Below are 13,048 nucleotides of genomic sequence, written 5' to 3'. Positions count from 1 at the left end.
CAGAGTCAGCCATGATACAGCACCCCTGGAGCAGAGAGGGTTAAGGGCCTTGCTCAAGGGCCCAACAGTGGCATCTTGGTAGTGCTAGGGCTTGAACCCCCGACCTTCCGATCAGTAATCCACAGCCTTAACCGCCAAACCACCAGTGCCCCAGTTCTGTTTAGTTCTATTTTATTTAGTTCTGTTTCTATAGTGCATCCTAAGCGTACATCAAGTCAAACTAGCCAACAGCTGATATCGAACAATGTATCCTCTTTGTATCCAAAATGAAATCTTAGAGTCAATAAACAGATGTAATATAGGTTGGAATTTTCCCAGAGCTACGTTTTATATATCATTGGAGTCTGTTATTAATTAATGTGTGCTGTCACAGGGGTGAAAAACTAACCCTTCATTACTTGAAAATAACCTAGAAAGAACTCAGTATTATAGCTATACTGCATGTACATATATAAAAAGGGAATAGAAATATTAGTTCTCTCTCCATCTCTAATATATATATATATATATATATATATATATATATATATATATATATATATATATATATATATATATATATATATATATATATATATATATATATATAAAAAACACACACACACACACACACACACACACACACACACACACACACACACACATATGTAACCAAATGTGACCATGCTCCTCAGAGACAAGCAGTGAATTGTGTAATCATGCTAATTTATTATTTCAATCTATTAGCGTCAGATGGGCTCTCTGAGCAATATATGACTCAAAGTCCACACAGCCACACAGGATACATGGATTATGTTATATAAAACACTGCCTTTGAAAAACACATGTATCCTCCAGTCAAAATGCACCAAGGCCACTTGCAGTACTACTGAGGTGCATTTTGCCGAATACGAGTAAGAGATCATGAACGGACTTTCGGTTAACAGCTAGGAGAGTAAAAAATAATAATTAAAAAAATGTAATTAAAACGGCTTAATCGAGTGTCTGCAATGAAATATCCCTGCTGTTGGTGTATGAAGCTGACGGACGGACGTAATATAAAGAATTAATTAAATGCATGGCAAAACCTTTAATGAAGGTCAGCTCAATAGTTCGACCCGTTCGTAAAAGTTCAGACTAGCACAGCCTGTACGAGTAAAAATCTTGTTGGATTGATGTATTTACTGACTGAAAACACTAAAACAAATGCACAGATATTACTTTGTTTTATAAATTGATGGGGATTAGAACGATGAGGAGTACAAAAAAAAGAAAAGAAAAAAAAGAAGAACCACCACCCTTGCATGATCAATAAGACATCAAGCCAGTTCACACCAAATGTGTTTTTAATGCGATTTCAGTTGTCTGTATTAATTGTGCCTTACGGAAAAGATACGCTTAAATCCACACGAGCTTCGCAAACCCTTAAGGCAATAATGGAATGATGTATGCTTTTTTTAAAAAGTTGAAGAATGTACCAAGATTGATGAAATTGGCCTATAAAGACACATATAATCAGCAAAAAGCCTTACTTTGTATTCACATATTCCTCAAAATGATTTTCTATAAATAATCATTTCTATAAATAAATTCAGGCGATAATTATATAACGAGACTGTAGGAAAAGAACTGAGTCATGTCTTATTGGGACGGTTTAATAGAGACCACCCTGAGAAACACACAATGGCTTAAGTAATGTTTTTAGAAAGAGTTTGGACCCTGCAGCAAGCTTTTATATCTAAAGCTTTTTAATGAACTACACTTTCAAAAAGCACGGGGACAAAACCGGCATGTCAAAGTTACACCTACGAATGATTACAGCAATGAAAAGCGGAGCTGTCGAGATGTGCTGCACGTGCAGCGTGCGTGTGAGAGCAGGTTTATTCTGCAAACTCACCGTATCTGATTTTTTTTTTGGTCAAGTTTTTAATATTTTTCACACAGTTGTACTGAATGTGGCTAGAAATGTATTATTTCTCTTTTGTCCCACGAGCCTCATATCGGTCCTCCTTTTCCCACCCGCATGACTGTTAAAAAGCACCTGCTCCTGACGCTTTTTTCTCCAGCAGTCACAATTTTGCCGGCTTTTCTTTTTCATATTTTCTCACGGTTTCCTGTAGACGCTGTGCATGTCGAATAGCCAAATAGTCATTTCAGTATTCGAGGCCTGGCACTTCAAATGGTGAATCAGGTATTCGAGAGCAGCGCTCGGTGTTATCAATTCATTAATAAAGTGTTTCGCTTTCCCTCATAGCCTCGGAGTGTAAGGTGGAATCCGAGGGCCTCTCTACACCTCCCTATGGGCATTACTTCTCCTGTGTGTGTTGGCAACAGGTCACTATTCCCTCCTTCCCCCCTTTAAAACTTGAAACACTCCCCTTTTGGGACGCTCTCAATGGGGCCCTTGTCCAAGGCATAGCATTCCACTGTGAGTGAGGGAGGCCTAAACGTATATTATATATATATATATATATATATATATATATATATATATATATATATATATATATATATATATATATATATATATATATATATATATATATTTACTTTAAAACATCAAATGTTTAACAACGCTGATTTTCACAAGAGCACCGCTGTGTTTCTTCCATCCCATGAAGTGCTGCCTTTCCCCTGGACAGTGAGAAGCATGCAGACATGTTCTACAACTGGACCATGTGGTCTGATGGAAAAATCATCTTAACCAATGTACCGAAGAATCACATGACCTGCATCTTTAATATCTGGTACAATTTCAGGCTTGTAAGTTTGCCTATCTAATACCTAATAGTTTAACATGTAAAGCTTAGCCACGGAGCATGGTGCGACACTTCTGAGCTGAGGGTAGACTATAAGGCAAAATAAGGCGTAAGCAGAAAGTCAGGATGGTATGACAATCCAGGAAGGTTGAATGAAAAAGTATATCTACTCCTGAGCTTGGCATTTGCTTGACTATAAGTAAGCCAAAGTCACATTTCTACACAGAGGCAGTCTAGCTAAAAATTCTCATTATTGCGTTCCTCAAGTGGAATTAAAGGGAGTCGTTTCACAAGAAAACATACTACCTTAAGCAACATTTCATATACTGACAGACATAGGACAAGAACGGGGTCACTGCTTATCGCCGTCAAGCAGATGCACAGGTTCACCTTGCGAAAATCTTACTGTGTGAGAAAATCCACACCTAACAGCTCCTACTGTGTCGAAAATCTAGAAAAGCAGACAGTTTCATATGAACCGTACCGTGCATACAAAAAGGTCTTAGCTGGTTTTCTAAATAATTGAATACCACACACACACACAAAAAAAAAATATATCAGAATTCAAGCAGTACGTTTCAAAACACAATCACTGAGAAAGATTTGCTCATTTCAGAAAACTGGCAGGTGGTGATGTTGCAAGTACCAAATGCAAAGCAACAACCATTGCCAATTTTATAAAATCATAATGTCTCTCAACACGTCCACTCAGATCAATTAAAATTCACAAATCATTCGGCTTATAAATAAGCACCTAATGAACACCCCTGTAGTACTTCACCGAGCACTCGTGTGTAAAATATTCCTGAGCACAGGATGGGATTTGCATTCTAGTTGATGAGGTGGTAGCCTGTATTTAGTGCGTCATTTGGAAATGGGAATTAATCACTGTCACACTGAGGTCTGTCTGGGGCTGTATTTGAGACAGATCATTGTGCCCCAGCATAGAGCTACTTATCACTATAGAAACTGCTGCCGATCATGCTAACAAGGCCTGAGGAAAGGACTAACTGTGGGGAAAACCGGGAGGTGTTGAAATGTTGCAGAAGCAGCATCATTACACAATCTTCACACAGGACAAAAGGACCGTGTTTCTGAAGCAGAAGCTCCTCCACAGGAATATGAACTTGAAGCCATAGATCACAAAACATCCGACAGCCTCATCACCTGGTCACAGCTTTTTGATCACATTAGAGTGACCATGATGATGCACTAAAATCCAGGCAGATTTAGCATGACCTTTTCAGTCCACTTGGGAGACATTTTTACATTCTCGGGGCATGCAAATAGTCGTGGAACAGAATAGGGCACCGAGGCTTGGAGTGAAAATGTTTAATTTATGCACAGAAGAGAAGGCGATGGTGAAAGCGCAGTGTGAATGCACCTGGAAAGTGCCTCTAGCTGATTCACCTTCGCTCTGACAAGACTGGGATTTTGCCTGTAGTCAGCTTGCTGAATTCAACATGACTCTACGCAAAGTGCTATTAATATCTTATTTCACAGCAGTGGAGTTTACATGATCTTGCACTTTTATAAAGAAATCACTGCCCTGCAGTTTTTGTGAGTAGGAATTAGGATTATTTGGTGCTTTTCAAATTTCCATCAAAAATCAATATCACTGCTGTTGCAAGCTGCCACATGATAAAAGAAGGGGTATTATAAAGGAAGCATTAACTTGTCTCATTAATCTCTCAGACTATTTTTCTTATAACCAAAAAACATAAATAAATAAAGTTAATGACAGTCCTGAACTTGTTACGATCTTGTAACTTCCTGTAACTGTATAAAGTGTAGTGGAAACGCAGTGGTTAAGACGGAAGGTCGGAAGGTCGTGAGTTCAAATCCCTGCATTGCTGGGCTGCCACTAGCGGGCCCTTAATCCTCAATTGCTCAGTTGCATATACGAGATGAATGTAAGTCGCTCTGGATAAGGGCGTCTGCCAAATGCCGTAAATGTAATATCGAGTGTTGTGTAGGGAGTCCAATCAGAATTTGTAGGACATTATGTATACATCATACATCAGCTCAGATATGACAAATATCATGCACAAAAGAAGTCTGACTTCACAGTGACTGGAAGGAGAGTGGCGTGAGAGCCCATGAGAGTGCGAACTAAACAAACAGGAGGGGGGAGAGTTTTACTACAGTGTAAAAAAGGGGAAATGACTGCTGGAGTTTGAACAAGCACGGCGTTTATTCATTCTCAAATTTGTTAGGAAGCTAGTGAACGGTAGACGATGGTCGGCCAACTTATCATTGCGGAACTCATGATAGCTGGTAGTAACTAAGGGTGAATTTCTCCATATTTTTCTAGTACAAACTTGTGCATGTGTGAGGGATTCAAGCTCTCGGCTTGTCTGACCTGCTACTGTGGAAATCCAGCTTGTGGCAAATTGTTTTTTTTACAGGCTCAAACATAAAATGCACAGATCAGAAAGTGTCTAGTCTTACGACCAAGTGTTATTGTTTTGTTCTCCAAATGACATTTTAGCTAGTTAGCTACAGTCGGTGGGCTAGCTGAGTGCAACAGCCCCAGAGATGCTCAGAGCTTCAGGTAAAGCACTTCCATTCAGCCTGCAGTCCAGCACACCTTGAGATTTCCAGAGCTACCACTTTCCCTTCAACCAGATCTTATACATCAGCTCTCGATGTGCACAATAAACTTATTCTCATAATACATCTGTAACACTGAGCAGTCGTGACTGCATCTTACCGTATTTAATAATATGTCATCTGCTGTCCTTAATATTTTGGTATACTACTTAGTGTGCAGTGTGTGGTTTGGGACATGCTCTTGACTTCTAAATCTAGCTTAAATGTTTGCAGCTGAGCGATTAATTTGCAGATGAGAGGAAGAGCAAAGGACAATTTCATAAAGGCTAGAGGTTCCAAAATGTGTGTATAACACAAGGAAAATAAAGAAAGTACAACTCTTATTGTACAACAAATCACTAAAAATGAGGTAATACTTTTTAGCTTAAACAGACTGGGTCTGTGTAGGTTTTGGTCTAATATTACAGAAACATTTTCTGCAAAAAAAAAAAGAAAAAAGATCAAATCCAAAATGATTGATGACCCCACAATTAATATTTACTGAAGACTTACTTGGAAAGATATCAACACTGATCCTATTCCTCTAGTGTCCAACAAGTATGCAGAGACTTGTAGTGAGATATTTTTTGGTCCAGTCCTGCAATCAGGACATTTTAATGCTCCATCATAGTCTTAGGTTCATGCATGTGGGCTTCTCTCTTCAATTCAGACCGCAGTCTTCCAGGAGGGCAGTATGTTTGGCGTGATTATGTTGTTGAAAGATTCCCCAAGTCTTAACCTCCTGGCAGAGACAACAAGGCTTTGCACCACAATATTCTGGCATGATGACCATCTTTACAAAGAGCCTGTGGAACGCTAGGTGCTTGCCAATGTGTCGATGGTGTTTGTGCCCAAAATGGTATGCATTTGGTCTGACCTGACTGCAACGCATAATCTCGTTTGTAGTCCCCCGGACACTCGGTGGAGTTCCCCGTCTACATTTCATAGGTTTTTCTCAGGAAGAGAATCTTTCATGCAATCCTTCCTACCGAGTGTTATTTTAGTAGCCATTATATCATAATATTTAAATTGGTGAGAGAAAGTACTATTTAAAATAAATGTCCTTTAGTCAGCATTGTTGGCATTCGTGATGTTATTTCTACTAATGAGTAACTGAGCTTAAAGGATACCACACCACAACGCAAATAAACCTCTCCACTGCTGTGCTAATAAGACTCACTTTTTCGATTTCACTTACATGGAAATCATGGCAGTGTGGTTCACACTTAAATCTTGAACAGTGGCATCTTTCTTTCCAAAAGGTGGCATGTGCCAAGATATTTTAGCTTTCAACATGTTTATAATACATATTGGTTTTGTAAGCTACCTTGTTTAGTTTTTTTTTCTGTTTTCTACATTTCTGAAATAATTTGTAGCTGCTACTTCATTCAGCATAATTTTTCTACTTTGGAAAGCTCATATACAGTGCCCTCCACTAATATTGGCACCCTTGTTAAATATGCGCCAAGAAGACTGAATGTTTTGTTTTTTTAATATTAGTGGAGGGCACTGTATCCGTTCCACTACTAATGAGATATTGAGTGTTCCATAGAGCAACAATAATGGACTAATAAGTCAATATACCGTTTACACATAAGAAGAGGAAAAACTACCCACAGGATGCATGCAGGATGCTTACTTCCTACCCCGTGGAAATGATTAAGGGGGCAACCCTCAGTCTCTTCTAGTCAGGAGGCACAGTAAAGCTGCTTAAACCTGGCAGTATTAAATCACTGGAATAAGGACAATGTTCCCACCATGTGCCACAAAAGCATAGTAGAGCAGAGCCGCCCATTGCACTGAATGGGTCCCCTTTCTCTAGCTTTTGGGGGCTTCACCACCAACACCATCAATGGGAATAGTGTCCCTCCCCCACAATGGGTAAATCGACTGTGGGAGTATTTTGGTCTCTACCCCTTTTCCCATCTCCTTAGTGAATCCTCTTTGCACTGAACCGAAAACAATATTGGGGAAAAGATGCATGCCATCACGTCATCCTTCCTTTTTAAACGCAGAGCATGAATCCAGCTTTACAAAACCAAAAATCGAAGATCACGCTTTCCAAAATGACTCAAATGGAATTATAATCAGAGAACCACAGTCTCCTCCTCTTAATTCAGGAAGATATTCTGTATCGTTCCTTTTATTTAAATCAGCTTAAATACTTTTATTTAATGGTTATTGTACTTTTAAAAAGTTTATTACTTTTACTTAAATAATAACATGCATAGCAAAAAAGTTGCTGTTTTTTTTTTAATATGTAACACCTATGTAAAAACATTTGCATGAATTAAGTCAAGAAGTATTGAGCATCATTTACCAAAACAAAATAGTGATAATTTGTTTCTGATTATGCATACTGACAGTGATACACATCAAGTGCTTGTTATGATTTAAGTGCATTATGCAAATGAAACATTAACTTCTCTCATGGGAGAAGAAGTCAACCTAAGTGTACTTTAAAAGGTGGAATGGTTTAAAAAAAAAAAAAAAAAGAAGAAAAATTTTCACTTTCCTTATTAGCCAATATATGATCAGTGGTTAAATGCTGCTGAAACTGTTAAATCACATCAGATGAATAGATCAGATCCCATTAAACATACACTTTCTTCTGCCATACATCTTTGCTTCTGCTAGTGTATGACTCATTTTTGCAGGTACCTACTGTATATAACGGAAAATGCCACCGTCATGCGCTTTATGGTGCTTTATTAAGCACAACCGACAAAGTGAGCATCCTGATTGGTATACATCCCTGACAAGAATTCATTTCAGGCTTTAATTACTTCTATTTTTTACTAGTTTACTAGAAAAACACGACAACATGATGACACTCAAGACAAATTGCGCCTCTTCAATTGCAATAATAATAAAGTGTTATTAAGGGTGTAAACAGCGCTCAGCTCAGTAATATCATAGATCACATTTCAGTGCCTGAGGAGAGCGCGGTCGTCTATCTGTGCTACACACAACCGCACGCTCGTAAACAATATGCAGCCTTGGCTCAACGAGGCTGAATGGACCCAGACAATAATTTGATCTCCTTATATCATGTTATTTTTGGTGTACAGCTAGATTTTTTTTTCCCCCCAAATCAAGGCCCTCAACTGTTTGGCAAACATTCAATTCCCCCCCCCCACTCTGCCACTCCATTCCCAGCTGCAGAACAAAGCCAAACAAAAGACAGTGTGGCATTCAATTCTCTTGAAAATCAGCCAAAGGCACAGCTCTTCCATCTTTTTTTTTTTTTTTTAGCATGGATGGAAGATGAAATAACGATAAAGATTCATTAAATACCCAACAAACTGGAGGGCAAACCCTGGAGCTTCGGAGCTTCTATTATCACAGGAATTCACTACGAACAGTAGTGCCCGAAAAAAGGGTGTGGAAAATGTCATGTTTTGCTGTATGCTGAAGAAACAACACAAATGTCAGCATCTTTAATGGAGCATGACGATGCTCAGATTGAACGCTTTCCAAAGTTTTCACAACATTGTAAATCTCCGCAGACCTTCACATTAGTTAGTTATTGTGAATGATGGCCTTTCTAAAATCTACTAAGTGAAAATAAATCAAAGATGACACAGCTTCTTCTTTTTTTTTTCTCAGTCTGGAGAAATGTCATATCTATGGCCACACACACACACACGTTCACCATTCTAATAGCAATTTTTTTTAGTCTGTAAAAACAGTTAAGTGATCTGCACTTATATAGCGCTTTTATCCAAAGCACTTTACACTGTGTCTCATTCACCCACTCACACACCAATGGTAGCAGAGCTGCCATGCAAGGCGCTAACTTGCCATCGGGAGCAACATGGGGTTCAGTGTCTCGCCCAAGGACACTTCGGCATGTGGAGTCATGTGGGCCGGGAATCAAACCACCAACCCTACGATTAGTGGACAACCCGCTCTACCACCTGAGCCACAGCCACCGCTATTGTTGTCTATTTAACTTAACTACTAAGCAATTTATGTTGATGGAACACATTAGGGTCAAAAGTGAAAAGTGCACCATTCAAAGAGAGGTCAAGTCAAAGGTAAAGCAATCTGGAAAAAGTGCACAGGGTTTTATTGTCTTTCATATTACACTGAATATGATGAAACAACCAACCAATGAATTATAACCTCACTGGGACTGAATGTCAGAACATCAAATGCACTTAAATGATAACAGCTTGTGAAAGATGACATCGTGTTTGGCAGTTTGTGATCATTAGAACAGAAAGATTTTTCTTTTGCATGAAAAAAATAATTAAATAAAAATCATAATCTCACATCAAAAGAGCTCATAACACAAAACTGGGTTCGAACCTGCTGAAGGGTCTTTTCAAACACTCAATCTCTCAAATTCACCATGAACATCAAGCTGCAAAGCATGCTTGCATATGGTAGGCTAGGTCATTCAATGGCATTTGAACATATGCAACTCTTAACCATATGAGGACAAAACATCTCATAACCATGATACAAAAAAAAAAAAAAATTCAGTGTTACAGATAGAACAGGCAGACAAACACACAGAGAGAGAGAGAGAGAGAGAGAGAGAGTCTGTGATTTTACAACGTCACTCATTTGCATACTTCAACTAATACCAGAGACCAATAACAATACTAAAAATGTGACAGTGATCAATGATAAGTCATATAGTATGACTTCCCGACTTTTCAAAATCATGGCAAGCAACTGTCCTTAGACTAACCCTCCCTTTTTATGTTTATTTTCTCTTGAAGAAGGAAGGAACACTGCCTGTCTGGCTATACTACATGACTGATTGCACCATGTCACCGTGTTGGTCTTCTTAAAAAGTTCTTCATGAGTCTAGGGTTAGTGTCAGACTGATCAAGTTCCTCTCCATTAAACTTTTATTCCTGTTGTCCTTGCTCGACTGATGTCTCCACACCAGAAATAATTCATATGGCACGTTTTAAATATGCACCAACGAAACTTTGATGATGGTCCCTGAGTCCTTACTTTACAAGAGTGCATTAAGGAGTTGAAATTATTTAGGGGTGATATTATGTGAGACATGCATCTGGACTGAAGGCTCGGGGCTGCGTCATGTTTGCTTTGAGAGAACCTTAATCAGTGGGCTTGTGCGTTTCAAACTGAGGAAAGCGCTCATGAAATTCATTATGGAAGAAAACTGCGTTTTACATCTGAAAAAGAGGCCTCGGCTACCAAGGACACGCCTAAATCAAATGCCATATGCATATGGGCTATATGAATATTAATAGCTTTGTCAGGCATGTTTGTTTAGAGGCAGCACAAAAAGGCTTTAGTGAACTTAGTGGACAAATGAAGTCGTTGTTATGAAACGTTAACAGATCACCATACAAACAAACAGGCACACAATAGATCCAGATGCTGACGGAGGAAAATTTATAGTCAGGTGCATACATCCTACAAATGAGTCCCGACACAACTGCAACTTCTCCCAAAGGTTATTATTTTAATTTCTCTAATGGAAACAATGTGATGGAAAAAAAAGGAAAGTGGAGAAAAGAGTGTGTGACGCACTTTTAATTGCTAGATCTTGCTTGCATACTCTGCCATAAGAGTTTCTAAACAAATGATGAATGCGTCTCCGAGTAGAAGCACCATAAGCAGAAGAACACAGAGACTGAATCAATCAGCGAGACGCTGTCGCCACACCATTCATTAAGTTGCGCGGTGAATGAGACTACATAAATATTGATAGAAACGTGAAGTGTAAATTAGCACTTAGGTTTTCATATGATAATTTGTACATCGCCAGATTTGGATCTCTCATTTCCACTTAAATGAAAGACGCATGGCGGTTTCGATAAGCGAGCATCAAAAAGGTGTCGTTTTAGAGCACGTGCTTCGATCTACCCAAGCAAGAAGCCAGCTCTTGAAGGTATGCAGGTCACGTTGTATTTCCAGACGCGCATGTTCCAAAAGAAATCATTGGGAGAGCCGTGTCGACTACGACGGTCTTAATCATCTTAAAAAACAATATAAACCGATATATTGCAGCATCCTCATCTCCTGCTGCATGTTTATAGGGTTTCTACATAATGAGAGCCCATGTGTTCTTTGCTGACCATGGATGCTTGTCACAGGTCAATATTACCACACAACAGTGCCCCCTGCTGTTCCTGACTGTCCCAATCTGTACTTCAGACATTGTGCTTGGCATTGTTTCTGCCTAAGCTGCACTGTGACGTTCAAGTAGTTTTCAACTTCAAGTGCTCAGCAGAATCATTAAAAAATCCTTCAAGCACACGAACAGATGACCGCTTCATGTGAATTTGGTGGATCAAAATAGAAAGACAACGATGCCAATGACATCTTCAACGTAATATAAGCCGAATAATGGGCATTCATTTATTTCATTCTTAATCAGACTTGAACATTTCAGGACGTGTAAACAAAATGTGAACAGCTAGTCCTCAGGTTTGCAATATTTGCAAAGTTATGAAATAATAACATACACGGCACGGTTCAGATGCGGATGATATTTACAAACAGCCGGCTGCATTTGTTTTGTTTTGTTGGTTGTTTGTTTTTTGGTCCCAAACAAAGATTCAATTGGTCTCAGTTTTCATGTTGTATAAATGGTACCCTGTCTGGCTGGAAAGAAAACTGTGCAGTCCTTTTCTGTGTCTTTCTTTCAGGAAGAACTTGCAGACTGAGTGCAAATTATACTTCGAAAACACAAGTGATAGAAAAACACATGTCTGAGAAAGGAAGAAAGAAAGAAAGAAAGAAAGAAAGAAAGAAAGAAAGAAAATGACAAACCTAATGGCAACCGCTATAAAAAAAAATAATAATTAAATGCCACATGTATAGTCTGCTTCCTATCAGAAAAAGCTGCTTGGCAATGGTTTATTCTTCCTTCAATTTTTCTTTTTTTAAACAAGGATCATTTGGACCATTTTTTCCTTCTTCTTCCTGATCTGTATGATTCGGTCAGAAATCCTGTTGTGTCTGCTTTCCCGAGACGGCTCAGTGTGCATCTACCGCATGTCCAGTCAACGTTATCTTCTCATCTCTCTGTCTGTGCATCATTGTGGGTTTTACCATCATCTTCACTACTAAGGCATCAAGCCATTTGTAGAAATCCACCTGCGTCTACGCTATTAATAGCCTAGTACAACAGCATTAAAAAAAAAAGAAAATAAATAATAAAAATAATAACAAGAATGTTACATGATCCAGGAGGCTTGCTGGACTGCAGTAAACCTGGGAGCCAATAACACAATAACGCACGTGCGTGTTGTTGGAAATAAACAGCAGGTCCACTTCTACTGATTGTCCAGCGCTTTTCTCTCTAATAGGAAACATCTCGCTTTGTTTGTTTGTTTGTTTGTTCATTGGCTGTAAACTAATCAAGGTGATCAAAGCATCAGGCTCAGCATTTCCAAGGAAAATCTATGTGCTCTCACAAATGCCTAATGATGAAAAATCCCGCACTTGGAAACGTGAGCAAATTTTTTTTTTTTTAAATAATAATAAAATAAAACACACACACATACACACACCTCCTCTGATCTCAGGACGAAACGTGAGTGGCAAGTAAATCTGTAACGGGATAAAAGAAACGCTGTCTGCATTCGCCCAGTCCTTTTTCTCATTGTTGAAGAAGACTAATTACTTCAGCTGGGAGTCGAATGAGGAGTAAATAAGGATTTGTAATAAGAGAGAGAGAGAGAGAGAGAGAGAGAGAGAGAGAGAGGAAACTGTGATATAGG

General features: G+C 38.9%; 1 protein-coding gene across 6 annotated transcripts in view; it reads right to left on the bottom strand.

Annotated features, from left to right (window-relative positions):
- The window catches only part of sema5ba (sema domain, seven thrombospondin repeats (type 1 and type 1-like), transmembrane domain (TM) and short cytoplasmic domain, (semaphorin) 5Ba), a 112,889-nt gene that overhangs the window by 97,692 nt on the left and 2,149 nt on the right, over positions 1 to 13,048 (bottom strand). The window lies entirely within an intron of this gene.

This window comes from Ictalurus punctatus, chromosome 6, assembly GCF_001660625.3.
Source record: "Ictalurus punctatus breed USDA103 chromosome 6, Coco_2.0, whole genome shotgun sequence".
NCBI lineage: Eukaryota > Metazoa > Chordata > Actinopteri > Siluriformes > Ictaluridae > Ictalurus > Ictalurus punctatus.
Note: the sequence above shows the minus strand (reverse complement) of the source record. Positions and strands in the feature narration are given on the sequence as shown.